Source organism: Dermacentor silvarum, chromosome 10 (genome assembly GCF_013339745.2).
Source record: "Dermacentor silvarum isolate Dsil-2018 chromosome 10, BIME_Dsil_1.4, whole genome shotgun sequence".
NCBI classification, from domain to species: domain Eukaryota; kingdom Metazoa; phylum Arthropoda; class Arachnida; order Ixodida; family Ixodidae; genus Dermacentor; species Dermacentor silvarum.
Genome location: NC_051163.1, coordinates 87,435,078 through 87,460,126, shown reverse-complemented (window position 1 = coordinate 87,460,126; position 25,049 = coordinate 87,435,078).

The window sequence follows — 25,049 nt, the reverse complement described above, 5'->3', positions numbered from 1 at the left end:
ACTGCAGAAAGTATCGCCTCTTTCTCTTCACAACCACAATCTCCATAGGGCGAAATTACTTAATTTTAACACGAAACTGTTTTATGCCGGGGTCCACCAAGACTTCACTGACGTATTTCCGTCACGGAAATACGTCACACGAACATACACGAACATAATACAAAGAAAGAAACCAGAAGAAAAAGTTCCACAAACATGCAAAATTTGGAAATCGAACCCACGACCTCTCGGTCCGCGACGATAGATCGCCGAGCGTTTAACCCATTGCGCCACAAACGCATTTGCAGAGAGCTACACAGACGCGCCTTATATATCTAACACTCCTCCGTGTACCCGCGCTCTTGCTCGGGGCGGTGCCGCCACCTACGAGCAGAAAAGAGAAGTACTGCATTATGACACTAACGCGCACCGACAGTGAACGCTTCGGTGGTCTCAGCACTACGACGCCTCGATGCCAGCATTCGAAGGGACGCTGGCATCAAGAAGCACTACCAACGCGTTCTCGCAGAAGCACTACTAGGTGGCGTTCACCGTACTCAGCACAGCGGAGCGTGGCCTCCGCAATTAGCTCTGAAAATGTTTCTGAAGTTGATCGCGGAGGCTGCAATTACGACGCGCTGTACGCGCTGATTTGACTCGGTGACGATTCAGTTACGTGCTTTGTCTTGCGCGTTGTATTAGTGTGTCAGTTACGTGCTTCGTCTTTCGCGTTGTGCTAGCGTGTGCAGCGTAGTGCAGCTTCCATATGCACGACGGTTGCTCATGGTCATCGACGTTGGTAGTCGTGATGGTACCCGCCATGGTTGCTCAGTGGCTATGGTGTTGGGCTGCTGAGCACGAGGTCGCGGGATCGAATCCCGGCCACGGCGGCTGCATTTCGATGGGGGCGAAATGCGAAAACACCCGTGTACTTAGATTTAGTTGCACGTTAAAGAACCCCAGGTGGTCCAAATTTCCGGAGTCCCCCACTACGGCGTGCCTCATAATCAGAACTGGTTTTGGCACGTAAAACCCCATAATTTAAAAAAAAAGTCGTGATGGAGGAGACGTGCCACCAGGCGTCAGCGTGGGTGCATCAACGCCTAAGGGCGCTTTAGCCACAAAACACCAATAGACATTATATATCAATGTGCAATAAACATTACACTACTTCTGTGAAGACACGTTTCACTTTCGTGTTCTATACCGATTCCTATATAAGAGGGATCAACCACATTTTTTTTTTGTTTTATTTGACTAGCAGTAGAGGGTATCCGTTTTTCACAATCCTACAAATGAGGCGTCGAGATAAAAGGCTTACGCCTGTGAAAGAGCTGCACTCCACCGCATAATACTTTTTACGACCGGTATTATCTATGAAGGAAACTAAGCAAATAATTACCGTAGATAACCAGAAATACTGCAGAGGTTGTACATTGTGGTATGTTCCTGGCGCTGCCGAGGCCACGGCTGCAAATACGAGTGGAGCAAGAAGAACTTCAGGTGGATAGAGTTCTCTCATCGAAAGCTTGTGCGCCGCGGTCCCTGAAGGCGGGCGCTCTCGTCACTTCTGTCCAAGCATACGTGCCTTCGCATCGCTCCGGAGGAAATACCGCCAAATTATTCAACAAGGTCCAGCTCTCAGACACAGGTCAGCTCGTCTAGTACGTTATCCGAACCTCCTGGCCAATTTCTGTTCTGATCGGACCAACATGTTGGGAGTTTCAGTGTTTTTGTCACGGACCTGGTAGGGTGCCCAGCTAGCCATAAACGCTGGGAGTGTACGCCTTCCGTCAAGTAAGCCAAAGGCCCGGACTCCTGCAGGCATCAATGGCTCCAAAATTTGTCACCGACGCTGATGGATGGACTACCCGAGCATCAAAACGTTCCCAGGGTACGCAGCACGTTGCAACGCTTATTTTGCGTCCGCCAACTGGCCTTTTCCTACCTCAATGGAGCCCACGAACGCTTCACGACGCGCTGAGCGTCTCAGCGGCCCTGACCGCTGCAGAGGCTCGCGCCGCTAAAGTAGACATCACAAATGAAAAGAACTTGGCTATAATAAGCAGTGACGACCCTTAGGCGACGGAAAAGCTCCAGCGTATTAACGAAACCACCCTTAATGGCAAAACTTACCCAGTCCACATCTATATCCCATCGCCCCACAACTCGTGCAGAGGAGTGATTCACAACCTGGAATTGAACACCCCAACCGAAGAACTGATTCGAGAACTCAGAGCCTCCAATTATGAAATTATTGCGGCTCGTATGATGGGTAAAACATCCACCGCAATCATAACTTTCAAGGGCTCGCATGTACCACGCCAGGTCATCTTCGGCGGAGGTGTATACCGCTGCGTCCCTCATCGACCCAAGGCGCAATTTTGCTCAACATACTTTGCTATAGGCCACAGATCAGACGTCTGCCGTGACAGTGGAAAACCAAGGTGCAGAACATGTAGAAAAACGGTCGGGGATCCTGTAGATGATCATGACTGCAAACCCGGCTGCCCTAATTGTGGCAAGGACCACAAGGCCGATGACCCGACTTGTGAAGTGCGACAGCAGCTGATAAAGCGGTCAGAGAGGCGGCCTACCTGAAGCGTTTACAACAACGTGAGGACGACAAGCAAACGAACACAGTCACCATCGCAAGCCGAAGCCCAAGCCCAAAACGCAACTCCGACAACATATCGACGGACAGAAGCCCTCAACAGTCCCGGGGCCGCTGTCCATCCAGGGGCCGCAGTCCATCCAGGGGCTGCAGCCGATCCAGGGGCCACGGCCAGTTCGGGGACCCCAGCCAGTCAGGGAACTACAGCAAGTCCGGGAGCCGCGTCCAGTCCGGGGACCGCAGCAGGCCCGGAGGACGCAACCAGTCTCCGGATCACAGCCAGACCCGAGGCCAACAACACCAGCAACCCACAATCCAGCAAAACGTGAGTCAGTCATCCGGCACCTTCCCTTCCCTCACCTTCACCTATGCATCTAAAGGTCAGTCACGAGCTCAGAAAGTAGCCAGGGATTATAAGAACGCCCTACTTCAAACTCGCAGACCAATTAGAACGTCAACAGTAGCTTCACAATCACTAGAGCCTACCGAGGAAATGGATACGCAAGCAGAAGCACACCCACCAGAAGCCACACTATTAAGTGACACAGCACAAGCCATTGCACAAGTAGAGCCAGCGTCCCTGCAACCAGCGATGAAAAAGGCTAGATACCTTAGCACAGCCTTACAAAACCTTGAAGCCCAATTTCAGCAACTAAAGGACGAAATGAAAGAAATGCAAACCAATCTAGAGGCTAAGATAGCTGAACAGGTTGCTGCCCAAGTTGAAGCGGCGCTAAAAATATATACTCAACAAATAATGAGCCAAATGCGATCCCTGTTCAACGAGCTACTAAGCAACCAGGCTGAGGCAATGGTCTCCAAACAAGTACATGCTGCGATGGCCGCATTACCGCGCCCTGAAGAGTGTGATCGACCCAAAGCACGTCGATCTACCAGCGTAACGCGACCCACTCCTTACCCTACAGCGGGCACTCCGCAGAATTATCAATAGAACAGTGGCGCAAAATCTGGTGGTTTGGCAGTGGAACTGTAAAGGGATTGCTCGAAAACGCGGCCTTCTCACGCAGTACATTGCCGCTCAAGATCGTCGACCAGACATTCTCCTACTCCAAGAAACTAACCAAACACCTCATGTTACAGGCTATACGACGTATAGCCGTAATTCGACACTGGCCATTCTAATTCGCAAAGATATAGCGGCAAATGTTGTCCAGAGCACGGAACAGAGCCTCACGGTACGCATCTTCCAAACTAAGACAAGAGCAAAGCACACCGCCAGCTATTCATCACGAATATCTATAGCCCGCCCAAACAGAAAGTAGACTTCTTCAAGGAGGTTGCGAATCTGCGGCCAACGAAATATTTCGATCATCTAATAGCAGGCGATTTCAACGCACCACACACATCATGGGGATACACAAAAAACTCCCCCAAAGGATCCGCGCTACTACACCACATGCAACAGGCCCAGCTAACTCTCGTTAACGAGACCGACTCCCCAAAGCGGCACGGAAACTCCGTAGAAAGAGATACCATGCCCGATCTTGCCTTCGTTAAAGGACGACTGTCAGCGCAATAGGTTAACACGCACGATACGTTAACGAGTGACCACACCCTCATACAGATATTTTTGCAAGTCAAAGGATTCCCAAAGCGCCAGCGCAAACATCGCCTCACGGACTGGGATGAGTTCCGCAAGCAACAAGAAGACTTCCAAGACATGAACCTGAAAGATTGGGTAGAGATGATCCGGCAACGAATCCAGACTCACACGAAGGAGATCATAGAGAAATGGGAACAACCCAGCACTGATAAACATCTCCTTCATCTCTGGGAAGCACGGCATGCCCTCATTAAGAGATGGAAAAGAAATAAGCTCAATCGGAAACTACGCTCACGCATTAATAAGGTCAACGAGGAGATCGTCGACTACACTGAACACCTCACTCGTGAGCAGTGGCACGATACGTGCAACAAGCTCAACGGCACACTGAATATGAGCTCCACATGGAACCTCATCCGATCACTCATTGACCCAATCCATACAAAGAAAGAAACGTCCCATAAGCTCCGCAAGCTCCTAGAAACATTTGAGCAGACCGACGAACTATTCGACGAGCTTAGAGCAACACACGTTGCGAATCGAGCTCAACCACAATATGCAGACTACGCAAGCGCAGAGCCAGAAAATGAAGGCCTCATTGGCCCCATCACAATGGCGGAATTACAGCGTGCCTTAGCAGAAACAAACCCGAATAAAGCACCAGGACCAGATCAAATTACGACAACACAGCTTCGCAACCTTACAGAAGCCAATCATGCATACTTCCGCAAATGAACAATGTATGGGACACGGACCGCTTGCCAGAAGAATGGAAGACAGCCAGCATCATTTTCATTCCAAAGCCTGGCAAGCCCCAAGGCATAGCGAATCTGCGTCCAATATCGCTAACATCATGCGTCGGCAAGCTGATGGAGCGTATCGTGCTTAACAGACTTCTTAGTCACCTTGAGAAAAGCCAACACCTACCCTATAATTTGATTGGATACAGGCATCACTTATCTACTCAAGATGTTCTGCTGCAGCTCCACGAAGAAATCACGAAGGAAACAAGCAGCGCTCAAATTAAAGCCATTCTTGCTATCGACCTCAAGAAAGCTTTTGATTATGTTGATCACGATGCTATACTGCAAGAGCTCGAAGCTACTGGTTACGGGACAAAGCTTTATATTATATAAGGGACTTCCTACGGAGTCGCACATACACGCTACGAGTAGGCGACACCACCTCACAACAGTATCCCCATCCCCAGAGAGGTATCCCGCAGGGTTCAGTGATCTCGCCCACACTCTTTAATCTTGCCATGTGCGTGATCCATAGAGCGCTGCAAGACATCCCCGAACTCAAATATGCGATCTACGCAGATGACATTACCATCTGGATCAAGAGGGGCTCACCAGGACACATCCAAGAAACTCTCCAACAAGCAATGAACAGGGTACATGAGGCTGTTCAGACCATTGGCCTTAGATGTGCGCCGGAAAAATCTCAGTTGCTACTGGTTCACCACAAAAGATGGCAGCCGCCCACCAAACAAATTGTAAACGACGGCGTGTCGATTTCTCAACCGAACTGCATTAAAATGCTCGGTCTCCATATTCAGAAAGATGGAGGTCCGGCGGCGACGGTGCAGCACTTGCTCAGGCAGGGAGAGCAGGTGCTGCACATGATGCATAGGGTCTCTAACCGAACCAATGGAGTGAAGGAGGCTGATATGCTGCAACTACGAAACGCACTAAATATGTCGCGCCTGCGGTACCATCTGCCCTATACCAATCTCCGCCAACAAGATATCAATCGGCTTGATGCTCTCATCCGAAAGGCGACAAAGCTGGCCATCGGCATACCGTTTAGTGCCAGCACTAAACTCCTCCTTGACATGGGTTCCCATAACACGGTGGCGGAACTAATCAGTATTCATCGCCGTCGCCAAGGACTCCGTTTGCAGCACACAAGTCAAGGAAGGCACATCCTCCACAGCATCGGTCATCATCCACGAGCTTCGCCTACTTTGGACACGCGCCCAATACCACCAAAACAACTTGAACTCCTACGAAACATATGCCCCTAGCAACTCAGCCTACCCACGAATCATATTTACTGACTCCATGGCGGCTTGCAGAAAATTGTTGCACAACGATGTCCCGGCGCACATTTCCACACTTATGCAAGAGCACCTACAGGAGCCTTTAGAAATCATCTGGATACCTGGTCACGACGGGATGCCGGAAAATGAAAGAGCTAATCAGCTCGCTTGCGAGACTCTGCACCAGGCGCCCGACATTCCGCAACCAGCCCAGACGACAAGGTGGGCTCCTCTGCTTTTGCGGCCTTATCAAGATGCAAGGCGAAAGTTTCCTACGCTTAGAAAAGAGCTCACCCGTGATCAGGGTGTACTCATCCGTCAGGCCCAGAGTGAAACACTCCCTACGCCAGCTCGAATGCACCTCCTCCGCGTGCTATTACCTGAGGATCCCCCACCGTGCCGACACTGTGGTGAACACCCGACCACATCACATATCCTCTCGTCCTGTGGACCGCTCCCACCTCCCTTGCCTGCCCCTACAAATCTTTCCCTTGAACGCCATGCCGGGTGGCTGACAGAAGCCACCAGCACCAACGACCAACGGTACCTTGCGACGTTTATCGGTGCTGCACTGAAAAATGCCGCAAGCGAGGCTCTGCACTGAGGGCCTTTTCACCACACCACCCAACATGAAAATAAAGTTTTTCTCTCTCTTCAGGTGGATACACTTCTCGCCAGAACCATTTCGACACATCTCGTGGTCGGTGGGGCTCAGTGGTTATAGTAGTCAATAGCGACACGAGCAGCGTGATATCAAGCGCCATGTACCAACACCCCCTAGACTAGAGAAGGCCGAAGCGCTACCTCTGGTGACGCGATGCGCGTTATCATACGGAGGTGGCCGTGCAAGCCAGCGCGGGAGCAACGCCGATGCCGTCGACAACAGTTCTGCGCGTTGTTAAGAAGCAGCGTTCGCCGAACTTTTTTTGGTCAGATTTTGGATGTTTGTCGTTGTGTTAAGACGCCGTAGGCGTCACTCCGTAGGGCTCCGTGTGCTTGTGCGTTTTATTGCGATAACAATGATATTTACACTTCAAAGCGGATTTCTGCAGTCGGCGTCGTCGTCGCCGTAAAGTTCCGTATGACGTCAACGGCGATGAAATCGTCGCCGTGCTCCGGACGCTGTATGTGCGAGTGAAATGGCGCGAGGGACGCGCGCTTTCACGGGGAGCGAACGCAGGTCGGAGAGCAAACGCGCGTTCTGCGCAACTGACAGCAGCTCATCAGGAATGACAGTCTACGAATTATCTCGCTTGACAACCAACGTTCTGGTGGTAATTGGACTTATTTTGAAATGTGCGTACCGAATATGAAAATGAAGGTGTGCTGATTTTTATTCCACAAAGAAAGCCCTGCCTACCGTGTATCAGTCGTATCTAGTGCAGATGGGTTTTCCCGTGCTTTCCAATCTCGCCGGCAAGCTTTCTTGCCGACGCCGCGCATCGCGAGCTGTATTACTTCAGAAGATAAGCAGCTGTTGCAGAGAATAGTTACTTATTCAGCTCTCTCGAGTCGGCACATGCACCACTCGAGACCTAATAGTGCGTGTGCACATTCTTTTAAATGCGTCGCGTGCGGCTGCTTGGTCCTCAATTGGTCTCCACTATCTTGCAATAAAGTTTATTCTCTCTCTACCTATCCAGCTTTCTACCTATCGAGCTCTCTCTACCTATCTAGCCAGCTTGAACTGCTCAAGAAATGGTTTCGTGCAATACCACGACAGGACTTCTGCGCTACGGGGAACTTGAGGGTGAGTATTCAGGAATATGGAGATTACTCACCCTCAAGTTCCCCGTAGGGCAGAAGTCCTGTCGTGGTATTGCATGAATCCATTTCTTGAGCAGTTCCTTATCTCGCGAGAACCTGAACACGTGGGTTTTGCACTTTGCGGTGTAGTTTCCGCAGCAGCGGGGTACACAACACTTATTCGGCATCGTGGTGTCACAATGCCATCGCTGCAGCTACCCGTCGGCAGTTAAAGTCACATTAGGCACAGAAATCTAGCAACAGACAAAAAAATGTCACCATTTCACCCGAAGGCGAAGCATCAGTTGCGATAGCAAATCAGTAGACAGCTATAAGGAGTAATGATAGTAGTTTTATCAGCTGTTTAAATTCATACAGGCAGCAAAACCAGCAACGCGCAGAACTGTTGTCGACGCCGTCTCCGTTTTGCCCGCGTTCGCACCAAACGCGCGCGGCGTTAGTTACTGTTGCCGGTGACTCTGGGGCCGGCTGGAAGGTTTTCGACGAGATCACAACGGGACACTCGTCGAGCAGCGTCGAAAGTCTTTACCAACTTCTCGCCTCACAACGCTTTTATATAAATACGCATTTGGTGCCGCATCTAAACGTTGCCTCCCCTCCCTCCCTCCCGTCACCCCACAGCCTTTCGCGTGATGGAAGAAGTCGCGTTTGTTTCTATATATGGTGGTTGTAAAGGAAGGAAAGAGACGCTTAATTCTGTAGCCCCTAAAGTGCGCGTCCCTCGCGCCATTTCACTCGCACATACAGCGTCCGGAGCACGGCGAAGATTTCATCGCCGTTGACGTCATACGGAACCTCACGGCGACGACGACGCCGACGGCAGAAATCCGCTTTGAAGTGTCAATATAATTGTTATCGCAATAAAAAAGTTGTCGCAGTTTCACCCGAAAGGCGAAGCATCAATTGCGATAGCAACTTAGTAGATAGCTATACGGAGTAAGAATAGTAGTTTTATCCGCTGTACAAACTTGGACATGCAGCGGCACCGGCAACACACAGCAGTGTTGTCGACACCGTCGGCGTTTTGCCTGCGTTCGCACAAAATGCGTGCGGCGTTGGTGACTGTTGCCGGAGCCTCTGATATAAATAGGAACTTGGTGCCGCAGCTAAACGTCGCCTCCCTTCCCTGCCCCCCCCCCCCCCCCACGGCCTTTCGTGCGTCAGAAGAAGGCGCGTTTGCTCTACATACGTATATGGTGATTGTAAAGGAGGAAAGAGACGCCTACTTCTGCAGCCCTTAAGGGAGCACGGCACAGAACGCGCGTTTGTTCTCCGCCGTGCGTTCACTCCCCGTGAAAGCGCGCGTCCCTCGCGCCCTTTCACTCGCACATACAGCGTTCGGCGGCGCGCGGCGCCGATTTCATCTCCATTGACGTCATACGGAACCTCACGGCGACGGCGACGGCGACGCCGACGGCAGAAATCTGCTTTGGAGTGTCCATCTAATTGCTATCGCAATAAAAGCACAACCACACGGATCCCTACGGAGCGACGCCTACGGCATCTTAACACAACGACAAATATCCAGACTGACCAAAAAAGTTGTCGCAGTTTCACCCGAAAGGCGAAGCATCAATTGCGATAGCAACTTAGTAGAGAGCTATACGGAGTAAGGATAGTAGTTTTATCCGCTGTACAAACTTGGACATGCAGCAGCACCGGCAACACACAGCACTGTTGTCGACGCCGTCGGCGTTTTGCCCGCGTTCGCACAAAATGCGTGCGGCGTTGGTGACTGTTGCCGGAGCCTCTGATATAAATAGGCACTTGGTGCCGCAGCTAAACGTCGCCTCCCTTCCCTGCCCCCCCCCCCCCCCCACGGCCTTTCGTGCGTCAGAAGAAGGCGCGTTTGTTCTACATATATGGTGATTGTAAAGGAGGAAAGAGACGCCTACTTCTGCAGCCCTTAAGGGAGCACGGCACAGAACGCGCGTTTGTTCTCCGCCGTGCGTTCACTCCCCGTGAAAGCGCGCGTCCCTCGCGCCCTTTCACTCGCACATACAGCGTTCGGCGGCGCGCGGGGACGATTTCATCTCCATTGACGTCATACGGAACCTCACGGCGACGGCGACGGCGACGGCGAAGGCAACGGCGACGGCGACGCCGACGGCAGAAATCTGCTTTGGAGTGTCCATATAATTGCTATCGCAATAAAAAGTTCGGCGAACGCTGCTTCTCAACAACGCGCAGAACTGTTGTCGACGGCATCGGCGTTGCTCGCGCGCTCGCTTGCACGGCCACCTGCGTATGATGACGCGCATCGCGTCACGAGAGGTAGCGCTTCGGTATTCTCTAGTCTAGGGGGTGTTGGTACATGGCGCTTGATATCACGCTACTCGTGTCGCTATTGACTACTATAACCACTGAGCCCCACCGACCACGAGATGTGTCGAACTGGATGTGGCGAGAAGTGTATCCACCTGAAGTACTTCTTGCTCCACTCGTATTTGCAGCCGTGGCCTCGGCAGCGCCAGGAAGATACCACAATGTACAACCTCCGCGGTATTTCTGGTTATCTACGGTAATTATTTGCTTAGTTTCCTTCATAGATAATACCGATCGTAAAACGTATTCTGCGTAGGAGTGCAGCTCCATCACAGGCGTAAGCCTTTTATCTCGACGCGTCATTTGTAGGATTGTGAGAAACGGATACCCTCTACCGCTAGTGCTTCCGAATCTCGCCGACAAGCTTTCTTGCCGACGCCGGGCATCGCACGCTGTATTACTTCAGAAAATAAAGCTGCTGTTGCAGAGAGGAGTTATTTACTCAGCTTTCTCGAGCCGGCGAGGTGCCAAACATGCACCACTAAGTGTGTGCATATTCTTTCAAACGCGTCGCGTCCGGCTGGTTGGTCACGGCATATTCGCTGCGACTGTCACCAGGATGTTATGTCGAGTACTCCATGGTAACTGCTGTTCGGGTTATTTCACAGTTATAACGAGATATCTTGGACGATTGAAACTGTACGAGAAAACCACAGAGTTAGGTAGAATTCAGCGTCCAAGCGCCTTATGTACGTCCTGTCTTGCAAAACCATCGACGTTAATGAAGTTTAGCTACAGTTCTTGAAAAAAGAATGTGCATACAGAATTGGAAACGACCTTAGATACCGACACAATGAACTATATTTCCACTTTGGCAAATGCCTTGCAGCCTATTTTGAATTGAGTTTCTGGTTGTGCACAGTCATCCATGCGAGGTAACGACCTTAGCGTTACGTCAAAACCCGATAAGGTAAGCAAAGAAAGCTTAGCTTCTTTGCCTGAAGTAGAAAACCCTAAAAAGCAAACTGTCAGCCCTTCCACTGGGATGGAGATGGAAGACCAGCGAAGCTGTACCATGGTGGGAATTATTATTTCCAATTATGACTATTAAGATGTGATGATGCAATTGGTTATTTGAACTATTAAAGAATGAGAAATATATATGATCCTGTGGTTTTCACTTATTTACTGACCACAGAGACAATGGCCTTTTGGTGGCTACGGTACTCCGCCATAGGGTGTACAGCAAAGGTTGGCACGTTCTTCATAAACATGTCACCAACGCCGCACGCGTTCGGTGCGAACGCGGGCAAAACGCCGCCGCCCTCGACAACAGTTGTGCTCGTTGTTTCTGTGACCGCACACAACCTCTTTCAAAACGCTGGCTACGTCATAGAAGGGCTAAACGCCGTTGTCGACAATGGGCCTCTTCTATATTGCAATCCCGGGCCGTCCGCAAACAGTCCGTGGTTTCCGGTATGACTAGCCCTCACAGAAGAGCGCGTCAATGTCATGTGATACAGCTGTCGGGAATTTCAGTCGAAGCACCGCGACCGGAAGTCGCTATGCTGGCTGCCGTCGTCTGCTCTTTGCTACACGTAGACCCAGCATTTTCATCATCAGAAGGAAGTGTGGTACTATATTTCGCAGCTTCAAAACAATACACAAATCAAAATGATTTTTCTAGTTTACCCGCTCTAATACAGGAAGGAAACCTAGTAAAGTACGGCGCAGGCAAAGCTGAATGTTTTGGTAAGTACATCCACTCTATTTTGCTTCCTAAACTATCCAAATACTGTTTTATATGCACCTAGGAAGCTACCGGTCCTAATAGGCATAGTAGTAACCGAATCATTGCACGAACTCTCTTCCGTAAGCTAGATCCACATGCCGTTCATCGCCCCGATATGATACCAGGTAATATGCATATACATCGCAGTGCACAAATTTCACCGTATTTCGCTGGAATTTTTGAGAAATCGTTGCAGAGTAAAAAATTACGGAAGGAATCGAAAGTCTCCAAGTAACGACCCCACCTCAATATGACGACCGGAGCAATGCAGGTAGCTACGGACTAGTCGGACTTAGGTGGTGGCGTAGAGCAGAGGTAGAATACCCGGCTTCTAATCTGAAGGGCGTAAGTTCGAATCCTCCTCCAGTCCACCACATTTCAGACATGGAGTGGTTGGTGCCTGACACCATCAAAAGAAAACATTGCCGAGAGCTAGTGGGGCTATACTAATCCAGGTGCAACCAAATTAGGAAGGCCCACTAAGCTTCAACAAAATCACTCCCTCACAAGAATAGGAATTGGCCTCCCTGGTGCAGTATTCTGCCACTGCGTCCCTCATGACTTGTACAGTTAACCCATGGCCCTCAGTCCCGAGCGGCTGCGGAGCACCTGACCAAAGCGGTGGTGAGACTTGCGACGCGGCAGAGGGCGCTAAGAATCTCTGGGCCCAGACAGGCTGCCACTGCATTTTCGACCCTGAGAACTGAACCACGCAACGTTGAACATGCGCACCCTATCAAGTCAACAAGGGCTATGTGAAGAAATATCAGGTATTGCCTGGGATATTATTCGCCTTAGTGAAGTTAGAAGAGCTTGTGAGGTTTATACAGTTTATACGGCCACGTCCTCTGCTACAGATGTCTTCCAGATAAGAGAGAATTCAGAGTAGGACTTCCAGTCCATAAGGACATGGCGGGCAACATTGATGAATTCTACAGCATTTATGAGAGGGTAGCAGTCGTGGTAATAAAGCTGAATAGCAGGTATGAAATCAAGGTAGTACCAGCCTTCGTCCCAACATCCAGTCATGATGATGAAGAAATAGAACAATTTTATGGTGATGTTGAATTAGCAATGAAAAAGGAGCAAGCTCAGTATACTGTGGTCATGGGCGACTTTAGTGCAAAGGTCGAGAAAAAGCAGGCTCGTGAGCAAGCAATTCGCAACTACGGCATCGTATCTAGGAACGCTAGAGGAGAGATGTTGGTAGAATTCGCGGAAAGAAATAGGCTCTGAATAATGAATACCTTCTTCAGGAAGCGCAGCAAGAGGAAGAAAAGCCCTAATGGAGACACAAGGAATGAAATACATTTCATACTCGCCGCCGATCACAGCATAGTGCAGGATGTAGAAGTGTTAGGTAGAGTAAAGTGCAGTGAGCATAAGTTAATTCGATCTAGGATTTCTCTAAATTGAAGACAGAAAGAATTAAATTAGTCAGGAAGAACCAGGCCAACCTAGACGCAGTAAGGGTAAAAGGAGACCAATTGACGCTAGTAGTGCTCGCAAATAAATATGCAGCTTTAGAACAGGCAGATGAAGACAACATAGATGCAATGAATGAAACCGTGACTAGGCAGATCTCAGAAGCAGCAATTGAAGTGGGAGGCAGATCACCTGTAGGTAAGTCCACCTAAGTAGCAACGCACCTATTAAAGAAACGGAAAAACATTGTCATATATTTCGTCAGATACATTACGCTGAACTGTCGAAACTTATCAATGAGACGAAAGTAAGGGATATACGAAATCGTAACGTGGAAAAGTTTGAGGAAGCAGTAAAATATGAACGCAGCATGAAATCAGTAAGAAAACTTGACATAGGACAAGGCAAAATGTATGCACCGAAAAATAAGCAGGGTAATATCGTCATCCTGACCTGAAGTGTTCCCAGAGCAGCCAAGCTACCTTCATTCGAAGTAGTGATGAACACGATACAGAGCCTCCTATAACTTGAGATGAAGTTAGAAGGGCCTTTAAAGACATGACACGGGAAAAGCTGCTGTAGAGGATGGAATAACAGTCGATTTAATCAAAGATGGAGGAGATATCATGCTTGTAAATCTTGCGGCCCTTTATACACAATACCTCATGACTTCAAGTGGACCAGAAAGCTGCAAGAAAGCCAACATTATGCTCATCCATAAGAAAGGAGACGTTAAAGATTTGAAGAATAATACACCCATTAGCTTGCTTTCAGTATTGTATACAATATTCAATAAGATAATATCCAATAGAATCAGGGCCGCACTAGACTTCAGCCAACCAAGCTGGCTGGCTTGGTTGGCTGAAGTCTGCAGTTGGCTGAAGTTGGCTGGCTTCAGGAAGGGATATTCTACGATGAATAATGTTCATGTCATCAATCAGGTAATAGAGAAATCTGCGGAATACAATCAACCTCTCTTTAGGGCTTTCATAGATTATGAAAAAGCATTTGATTCAGTAGAGATACCAGCAGTCATAGAGAGATTGCGTAATCAAGCAGTACAGGAGGCATACGTGGATATATTCACAAATATCTACAATGTTTGCACATTAACATTGATTGTCCACAAGTTAAGTAGAAAGATACCTGACAAGAAAGGGGTCAGGCAAGGAAGGATACACAATCTCTCCAATGCTATTCACAGCATGCTTAGAAGTGTTAAAGCTCTTAGACTGGGAAGGCTTAGGAGGGATGATCAACAGTGAATATCTCCACAACCTCCGGTTAAAGATGACATTGTCCTATTCAGCATCAATGGGGACGAATTACAGCGCGATTGAGGACCTTATTCGAGAAAGTGTAATAATTGGGTTGAAGAGGAATATGCAGAAGACAAAGATAATGTTAAAGAGCCTGGCAAGGGAACAAGAATTCAGGATCGCCTGTCAGCCTGCAGAGTCTGTAAAGCAGTACGTTTAACTAGGTCAGTTACTCACATGGGACCTTGATGATGAGAAAGAAATTCACAGAAGAATAAAATTGGATTGGAGTGCATACGGCAGGCATTGCCAAATCCTGACTGGGAGCTTACCACTGTCGTTGAAAAGAAAAGTGTACAATCATTGCATTCTACCAGTGCTAACATAGGGCAAAAACTTGGAGGTTAACAAAGAAGCTCAATAAAAGGTTTGGGCCGCACAAAGAGCGATGAAACGAAAAATGTTAGACCTAACGTTAAGAGACAGGAAGAGAGTAGTGTCGATCAGAGAACAAATGGGGATAACCGATATTCTTGTTGACATTAAACACTAAAAATGGAGCTGGGCAGGCCATGCAATGTGTAGCATGGATAACCGGTGGACCATTTGAATTACAAAACGGATACAAAGAGAAGGGAAGCGCAGTCGAGGACGGCAGAAAACTAGATGGGGTGTTGAAGTTAGGAAATTTGCCGGCGCAAGTTGGAATCAGCTAGCGCAAGACTGGGATAATTGGAGATCACAGGGAGAGGCCTTCGTCCTGCAATGGACCTAAATATAGGCTGACGATGACGAGATTAGGTTGATAAGCCTCACGTACTCCCATTTGGTGTAAAAAATTTGAATATGTGATGTACTCAGGTTTTACTAGGCACTTTTAAGAAGCTTTAGCATGAGCCCCACTCCAACGTGGATTATTCAAATACATGTAAAAGGCAGACACGCTTTTCTGAGATAACCGCTGGACCAATTTTAATCAAACTTGGTGCATTTGAGATAGGAAGTGAAATGCTAGTTCGTGTTGGAAGCGGAATTTAGTTTTAGGGCCTGAATTTTGGGAAAAGGATTTTCAAAAATTCGCATCTTCAAAAAAAAAAAAAAAAAAACAGCGTAGCTTGCACTGGAGGCGCAACGCTAAAGAGACAGCGGAGCTGATGGGCACCTAGCTAGCCCTGGCTTTTGGTGTACGCTAAGGACTACCAAGTCATCCCCAGCATTTCGCGTAATTTATTGAATATTGGTCGATTAGCCGCCGAAGCGCAGATTCTCGCTTGGCCGCGTGGTGCGCTTTAAGATGAGTGGCTTCTTCTTCGGGTGTCCGAATGTTCTTTGGTCCTCCCATGTCGAGGCTATATGTACGCTCCACAGAGTTAACGAGAGTTGTGCCGCCATCGCTGCGGCACCGAGCTTCATCTCCCCGGTGACGTCACTGCCAAGCTGCGCGTCCATACTTGCCGGGGCGTGGCTGGTCCAAACCTGCCTAACCGCTGCCGACGCCGCAGCTCTGCGCGTTGCCTCGTTGGTGGTGCTACAATTTCTTTCTCTCTCTACCTCACTCTGATTTTCTCTTTCCCTCTCCCGTGCATTGCGCGCGCCGCGCGCATGCTCTCCTTCCCTCTACTTAACGTCCGATGTCAAGGCATCCAGTGCACGGCACCGAGAAGAGGCGATGCACACGCCGCTCCGCGAGGTGGTTGCTAGGCAACGCAGTGACGTCATAGCTCGGCGAGGCTCTGCGGAAGCAGGCGGTACTTTTTACGGTTAGCTAGAACAGCTTCGCTGTTAAAAAATAGAAGCGCAAAGATTACAAAAATAAAAGCTCTGCATCAAGAACAGATATCGCGGTTTTGTAAACGGCATCCATTAGATCATTAAAAGCGGAGAAATTCAAATCTAGCAATTTATATGGTACGCGAAGGTGTTACGTTGTGTACAAGGGTTCTGCAAGAACTCTATTTCCATAATATCAATTTTTTAGATTCTTTTCTAATATATCAATTGTGTCCGCTTTAGATGTACGAATAGATGCAATTCTATGAATACTGCTACCACTTTTCCTCGCTGAGTTAGAGTTGTAAACTTCATGGTTTTGTTTTCTGAATGTTTGCGATGCTTGCCAATTTTTAATACAAAATTGAATACCTAAATGAAAATTCAAAGCAAGTAGACAGTATATTTCATTTTTTTCTTTTAAATGCAACAAACCTCTTCATGTTCGATGAAGTGGTTGCCAAAAAAAACGAATTATCCCTTTAGATGTATTTAGATAGTCGCACCCGAGCTCGCTCTTAGGATTACAATTTTTTCGCGGAGGGTCAGCACGGTTTTTGATCAGGCCTATCTTGCACAACGCAACTCGCTTAATTTATGTATGATTAGGGTTCAACAACTGTCTGCATGTTTATGGAATTTTTTTAGATTAAGAAAGTGTTTGACGTAGTAGCCCATAGTTTGCTGTTAAAAAAAAGTGCCGTTTCTTGGCATGCCACGGTCACTATTTGGATGGCCCGAAGATTATCTTAATGGTGATGAACAAAAAATTGCTATAAACGGCTCTTTATTATCCGCCCTAAATGTCATATTCGGTGTACCACAGGATTCAGTGCTCGGTCCGTTAGTTTTTATGACTTTTATTATTGATTTGACTGTTGGAAATTAATAAACTATTAGGCTATGCGCCGACGATTGCCTGCTATATCGCCCGGTCACATGCCTAGATGGCACAAATGTTCTACAAACGGATCTGAGCAAATTTCTTGCTTGGAACGATAAAGGGAAGATGAATGTAAACGCAGCAACGTGTTATCAATGTTTTTTTCGCAAACGAGAGAACAAATGTACAAAATGCGTATTTTTGAACGAGGAATTGGTTCAGTGTTAGATAAAGTAAAGTACCTCGGTGTCACAATTACTTATAAACTGGACTAGGCTGCGCGTTTGGATATTATAAAAATCAAGGCTACGCAGATGCTGTACTTCTTTCAGCGAAATTTCATGCATGCACCACAGTGAATAAAATAGACATCGTCATTTATTACTATAAAGCCCATTGTTGAGCATCCATCCATGATATGGAATCCGTATACCGGAATCCTTACCCCCAAACTAGAAAGGGTTCAGAAGTGATTCGCAAGATTCACCACGGGCAATTATAATTGTTTTGTGTGTTAGTAGCTTTAACGTCGCCGATGGCTTCGGCAAGATACTATTGGAACCTCCCAAGGGGTGACACCAGGTCAGAAGCGCCAGCTGGTTTGTACAAGCCAGCCTGACCGCAAGCGAAAAGACACTGGTGACTATGAAGATGAGTAAGCACTAATCGACGACGACAAGGCGAATCTTACAGGGCTAAATATGAATGAGGGTGGCTTCCGAATTGTGCGCCATCGTTAAGACAGGACGGAGGGCATTCCAGTATTGATCACTGCAGCATCCGAAAGAGTTGATTTAAGGCAAGTGAACCCTATTGCCCTGTGTTCTGAAGTTGAAAATATTTTCTGTGGAGCACCAGTCAAGAGCGATTTCAAAGCACAGGGAGCATTGCACTTAGATATAGAGGCAGAAAGACAAACCAACGTCCTTGTAGAGACCAAGAATATCGGCGTTATAGCCATATCTGCCCGTTTCCCACACAGCTATATGAAAAAACCTGTATTGTTAGAGGAGTGTCAAAATGGTACTCGGATGAAGAGCTGCTCCCCTACCCGAGACCTCAGGAGTATTCCATGCAAGAAGAATCATCCGTCGGGTCCAAACCTCCTCATCTGAATAGGAGTAAAGGCGCACAAATTCGGCGGTTCTCACTTTTGCTCCAAATTCGGACACGCCCGGAGAATATCAACCTCGGTTTCACCAGACACGAACTTATCGACTACGTGGAGACACCACCACACTGTTTTAAGTGTCAGCGTTTCGGGCATGTAGCTAAGTACTGTCGTGGGGAACAAAGGTGCTAGCGCTATTGGGCGCCTCATGACTTTAAGACGTGTGCAAGTAAAGAGAATTTCGTGCGTGCAAATTGCGGCGGCGACCATCCTGCTAGCTACGGCCGATGTCCTGCGCGGACAGCTGCTCAGTGAAGGAATAAGATCTTTGTTTTCGGTCCAAAGAATGCAAGCGCACCATCTAACACGAAGAAGACGTCCAGTGTGCCACAAATAACTGGTTTGGAAACCGAGTACGCATCTAATTTACCGCGTCTCACACCGATAAACGAAGTTATTGAGCCAACGCAAACAGTCATCGCCGCTGAAAAACCTGTTCCAAAAGATGCCGAAAAGCGCACCTATGCGGCCGCAGTGAACCGACCACTTGGAAGCAGTCCGCAGGAAAACTGCCAGCATGTGATACGTGCTTTGTTCATGGCACTACGTTCACACGTCGCGAAGTTGCCGGCGAGTTCAACGAAGGATATGCTCGAAGCAGTGCTGGCTGTTGAATCAGTAATACACTGATTCAATCAGTAACACTCAGTAGTCAATGGGAAGTTTTGCAGGTACAGACACCGGAGGCGTTTTCGCTCAATGGGTTATTTGACGATTTCGCATCCATTATTTCATTGAAGTCAGCCACATACCCAGTGGCCCCATACACACATCGGTCCACATGAGAAGACTACAGATCTTCCGGATGGGCCCACGCAAAAGGCCCGATGCCAAACAGATAACATTGACAGAAAACTGGGCTACTTTCGAAAGGAACACTTCACATTAAAATAAAATTATCGTGCCTAACGTCAGGAAACAGCCCTCTTGGTTATGTATGATGCTGTACTCGAGGACTCTGGATTCATTTCGATCACCTGATGTTCCTCAATGAGCACATTAAACGTTGAACGTGAGCGCTTTAATGCATTATCTTTTTTCGGGTACTTCACCCACTTTCTGGGGGCTATGCATTTATCCATCAATGTATGTTAGTATCTAACCATTTTCACGTCTAAGTGAGTCCCTGGGCAGTCAATGGTCGAATGGGTGGCGTATCCGGCTACTCTGCTGAGGTAACAGGTACCGAAACCAACCATCGGACCAACTAGGGTCACTGAGTATGTCACATTGTGTACATGTCTGTACATCCTGCTCTTCAAATAGCCTCTTTTACGCCGACATGATAACTATGGACGCTGGACTGGGTAGCTGCGACTACTCAAAGAAACTAATCGACGGCGACTTGGAGTGCTGCGTAGTTGCCACTCGGTCTGTGCTTATCTCCAACAAATCTTTTTCATGTCAACTCGGGTAACCGGATATATGCTAGTCGGTGTGTCACTCGTCAATGAACGTCTTTGACTCCAACTCGGGTAACTCTATATGTGACACTGGTAATGTGCCGCTCTGCAATGACGGAAAATATCCCTTAAATTTATCCGATTCTGAGCGGAATCAAACCCACATCCTCAAGGTTCCTCAAGGACTGCAACCCGATGCAAGCCGTGCAGGCTGGTGCACAAATGAACTGGGTATGGGCCGCTTTTCAAATAGCACCTTTCACGTCAACGAATTTTCAAGCTGCGCCATGAATGCACTAGGTATGTCGCGCTCTTTAATTAACCTCTCGGTGACTTGGGTCACTGAGTATTGACGCTTTCGCGGAGCAGTTTCCTCTAGAGGAACGAGATGGCGCTTTCGGCGGCGCGCCATACGTTGCCTCAGCGAATGCGCACGAATATGAAACCATTACTGCTTCTGCCCTGCTACTGTGCGATCAGCTGTCGGAAATGCAACTGGCTGTGTGCTAATGCACTGTGCCCAATTTATGCTGTAAAATGTGCAATGATAGAGGGAAGGTGTGTGCGGTAGTTAGCTGGAAAAATAGTGATTCGCATATAAAGAATGCGAATGTAAGGAATATATAAGGAACGGAATCAACCTGTGTCACCGGTACTACATTAGGACTGCTCGTGTTGCCGGCCCTTCGCCTTGCCCGACTTTCCTCGAGGATAAAAAAAAGATAATTCATCCGCCAGTGCTTTATATACCTAACCTCCAAAAAATGGACTTCTACTCCGTTATGTCGGTACTTAAGGCTTATTCACACCACGCCGACACGACGCCGATTTTGGTCTGCCGACTGTTGGCGACCGCAGTTTACAGGACGGAAAACGCCGGTGGCAAGCTGTTTAAAGGAAGGAAAATGCTGTCGCCAACAGTCGGCAGCAAACCAAAATCGGTTTCGTGTCGGCCTGGTGTGAATCAGCCTTAAGAGTGCGTACCGCTCGTTAAAATTACTCCATCTCCCGCTAAAGGGAACCATGTTTGGATGCGAAGCAGCGGGGAGGTGGTTAGCTTGAGCGGGAGATGGTTTCCCGACAGCGGTCCGAGCGCTCATCGCGGCGCTGCACAGGAGAGAGAATGAGGCGCGCGCGCTCCCTCATTTTCATACCGCGGAACTGCCGTGGCGCCCCAGCGGAGTATGCACCTGTCGCACCACCTGTCCGGATTCCTAGAGGAGAGAAAGGGGGGAGCGTAGGAGAGGAGAGCTAGGGGGAGGGGACGCGCATGCGCTGTGGGGGTGTGGGACGCGGGACGGATGGACAGAGCCGCCGGCAAGAAATGCCTCACATTTAAAAACAAGTATAGTACCACTTACTGGCATAGCAAGTTTCTCGCACGTTATCTATGCACATCCACTCCTACTCGCAGGCAAACTTACGCCCACCCTATCGCCAACGTGTCAATAATAAGTGAATGGGCGCTCACTTGAATCAATATGCCGAAGCATGAATGACGGCGTCTACACCGACAAGACACGAATGTTGGAAGCTGAACGTTTTGTGACGGTGCACAGAGTAAGCGAGGGACTAGAGATAACACGTCTTTGCTACAAGCTATATCACAAAGTACAGAACATTAACATTCCAAGCTTTGTGCGCAACAAGAACAAATCTATCACAGCAGAGCACACCCGCAAGCGATTCGGCTGAGAAACATTGAGATAGTGGCCGCACCGAGGAACATTACTGCAGTCAGAAAGATGACAAGCCGCTGCTTCACTATGTTTGCCAAATAAAGAAGGAAGAGCACACTGATCCTGATTCAATTCATAAGCGGAAGTATAGACAGCTTGAAATACATTTCTATCCCCGCTTTTAGTACAAGCACCGTATACGCTGCTCGCGCCATTTGGAAAAGGCGTAGTAAGCCCTGAAAGCCCTTACATATGCCCTCTAAAGTTGTGTCCAAAGCTTCGTGTCGCCGATATGCGTCGAAACGGAGGTTTGCTGCGCCGCACCGGCGTTACGCGCTTGCATTGTAAACACGGTGGAAACGGAGGCAGCGAGGCGAGTAATGGACGCGTCACCACGTGACCAAACATGCCAGCAGCCACGGGAGCGCCGGGAAAAGGGTCAATATGCAGCTGAGATGGCGGCAGGTGAGGAAGCAATCCTTAGCGTTCGCCGGCAGCGGCGAACCACGCTTCTCGTTTAGGTGGAAATTCACCCGGACCAGGACGAATTCTTCCTCAACAGCGAAGCTTTCTTTCTCCAGGAGTACGATATTCGAGTCGTCTACCGCTGTGGACGCAAGCACACTGACGCAGATGCCCTGTCCCTTTCGCCTCTACCTCCCGACTCGGCCTGCGGAACCACTTGCGCTCACCCCCTATCATCTCTTGACCATGACTCGATTGGCACCGAACGACGCCGTGACCCGTGGACCGCTTCTCTTTTCGCCTATCTTTGTGGATCATCGACCACTCCTGTATCCCGATCCCTCCGACGCCAAGCTGTTCATTTCGCCATTCGTGATCAGCTGCTTCACCGACGCAACTACGCTACCGAAGGCCGTAGATGGCTACTAGTCATTCCCATCAGCTTAAGATCCCAAATCTGTGTCTGTTTTCACGACGATCCGCAATGTGGCCACGCCGGAGTTTTAAGACTTACGAACGTACAAGCCATCGCTACTGCTGGCGGGGAATGTACACTTTTGTACGAAAGTTTCTTGAGTGTTGCCCTGACTGTCAACGTCGCAAATTACCACCTTTACGTGCGTCTGGCACCTTGCCAAACCCTTCGATCATGTAGGTATTGACCTCTATACGGCGCGCTTCTCGTGACACCGGATGGCAATCGGTGGATCATAGGTGCTGTAGACCATTTTCACGCTATATGCCGAAACTGCTGCTCTACCGAATGCTACAGCGCGGGATATAGACTCTTTCGTCCTGCATCGCTTCGTCCTTCGACACGGCGCACCTCGAGAACATCTCAGTGATAGAGGTCGCGCCTTCCTCTCCGAGGTCGTCGAAGCTCTGCTTTCGGAATGCCACATTATTCATCGAATGAGCACGGCTTACCATCCGCAAACTAACGGGCTCACGAAACGGTTTAACCACACTCTCAGTGATATGCTCGCGATGTACGTGGCATCTGATCATCGCAACGGGGACGGCGTATTTCCGTTTTTAACGTTCGCATACAACACCGCGATACCAGCTACAACGGAATTTTCACCTTTCTTCCTCCTATATGGACGGGAGCCATTGCATACCATCGACACTCTCCTTCCATACCATCCTGACGCTTCCGAGTGCCCAACTGTGTACGAAGCTGCCCGACAAGCCGAAGGTTGCCGCCAGCTCGCGCGCACCTTTACGCCACAAGAACGACAGCGCCAGAAGGAAGGACGCGCCGATTCACTGCCCACTCCTACGTATGCTCCAGGGTCTCTTGTATGGCTGGCTGTTCCTTGCCAAACCCCAGGCCTTTCCTCAAAACTTGTTCCAAAATACGAAGGGCCTTACCGCGTCTTGGTGCGTACGTCCCCGGAGAATTTTCTCATCGAGCCACTTTCTCCATCTGACGACATGCGCCGGCGTGGTCGTGACCTCGTTCACGTGGCGCCTCTCAAGCCCCACCATGACCCTCTGCCAACAACCTCTTAGGTCACCAGGATGGCTCTTTTTCTGCGGGGGCGATTGCATAGAAGAAGGCGCGCCTCCGTCCAGTGGCATCACCAACGCTCGGCCCGCTGTGCTCGCGCTGTTGGTGGCTGGTGTTTTTGGAGACGGTGCTCCAAGCTGCCTCGCCGTTCTTGGAACTCGTAGCGTCCTTGAAGGACACCGTCAATAAACCTCTTCTCAATATATATATGTATATATATACACTTCGATTAACAGCCACATTCCATAATTACAATCTGAACAGTTATCCCCGCAGTTTATATAAAAATTAAATTATTTTGAAAGCAGCACAATTAATAGTGTAAGCAGTACACAAAAGCTCGGGCTCAGTCGCCGTTCATACCTAGCAAAGCTTTCTCGAAGTCATCAGCACAAACGACATCTGATGGCAAATTGTTCCACTTAACAATCGTTCGAGGAAAAAAAGCATATTTGAATATGTTTGCCCGAGTAGTGTATCGGAGCAGGGTATGCACATGACGATGCCTGGATGCACGTTGGAAGAACGGGTGTATGTAAGTCTGCGCAGGTATATTTATTTTCCTATTGTAAACGGAATGCAATAAATTTAGGTGCACGATTTTTCGGCAATTTTCAAGCACAGGGATGTTATTTTGCTTCATTAAATTGGTAGGAGAATCTGTTGATCGAAACTTTGAAAAAATAAAACGCACAGCGCGTATTTGAACCATCTCATTTTTTTAATATCTTTTTTGTAGAAAGGGTCCCAAACCACTGATGCATATTCTAGCTTAGGTAAAATGTACGTTTTATATGCGAGCATTTTCAATTCGGGAGGTGCTTTTTTCAACTTGTGTTTCAGAAAACCAAGTTTTCGTGAAGCTGATGCACAGACGTTTGTTATATGCGTGGACCATGAAAGCGTGTTAGTAATGGTTTTCCTAGGTATTAATATTAATTTACATCATGTACTTGTGTTCCCTCAACGCGGTAAGTAAACGTGAATGGTTGTTTTTTCTTCGTCACGCATAGAAGGACCGTTTTATCGGGGTTTAATGCCATTGATGACAGGGTGCACCATTCACTAACTTTTGTTACGGCGAAATCCAAGTCAACCTGATCTTTTTGACAGGTTACTTTCTTATACAGAACGCAGTCGTTACCGAACAATCTGATATTAATATTAGAATAAACCATATCTACTAAGTCATTGATATATATTAGGAAAAGAATCGGCCCTAGTACACTTCCTTGAGGAACCCCCGAAGATACTGGTAATATGTTAGAAGTGTGTCCCCTCACTTCAACAAATTGATCACGATTTGAAAGGTAAGCATCTATCCAATTTATGATGAAAGCTGGAAGATTAAGGTTTCGGAGCTTCAGGAGAAGTTGTACCTGAGGAACACGATCAAATGCCTTGCTAAAGTCCAAAAAAAATTAAATCTACCTGACCAGAAGAATAAAGTGTCAAT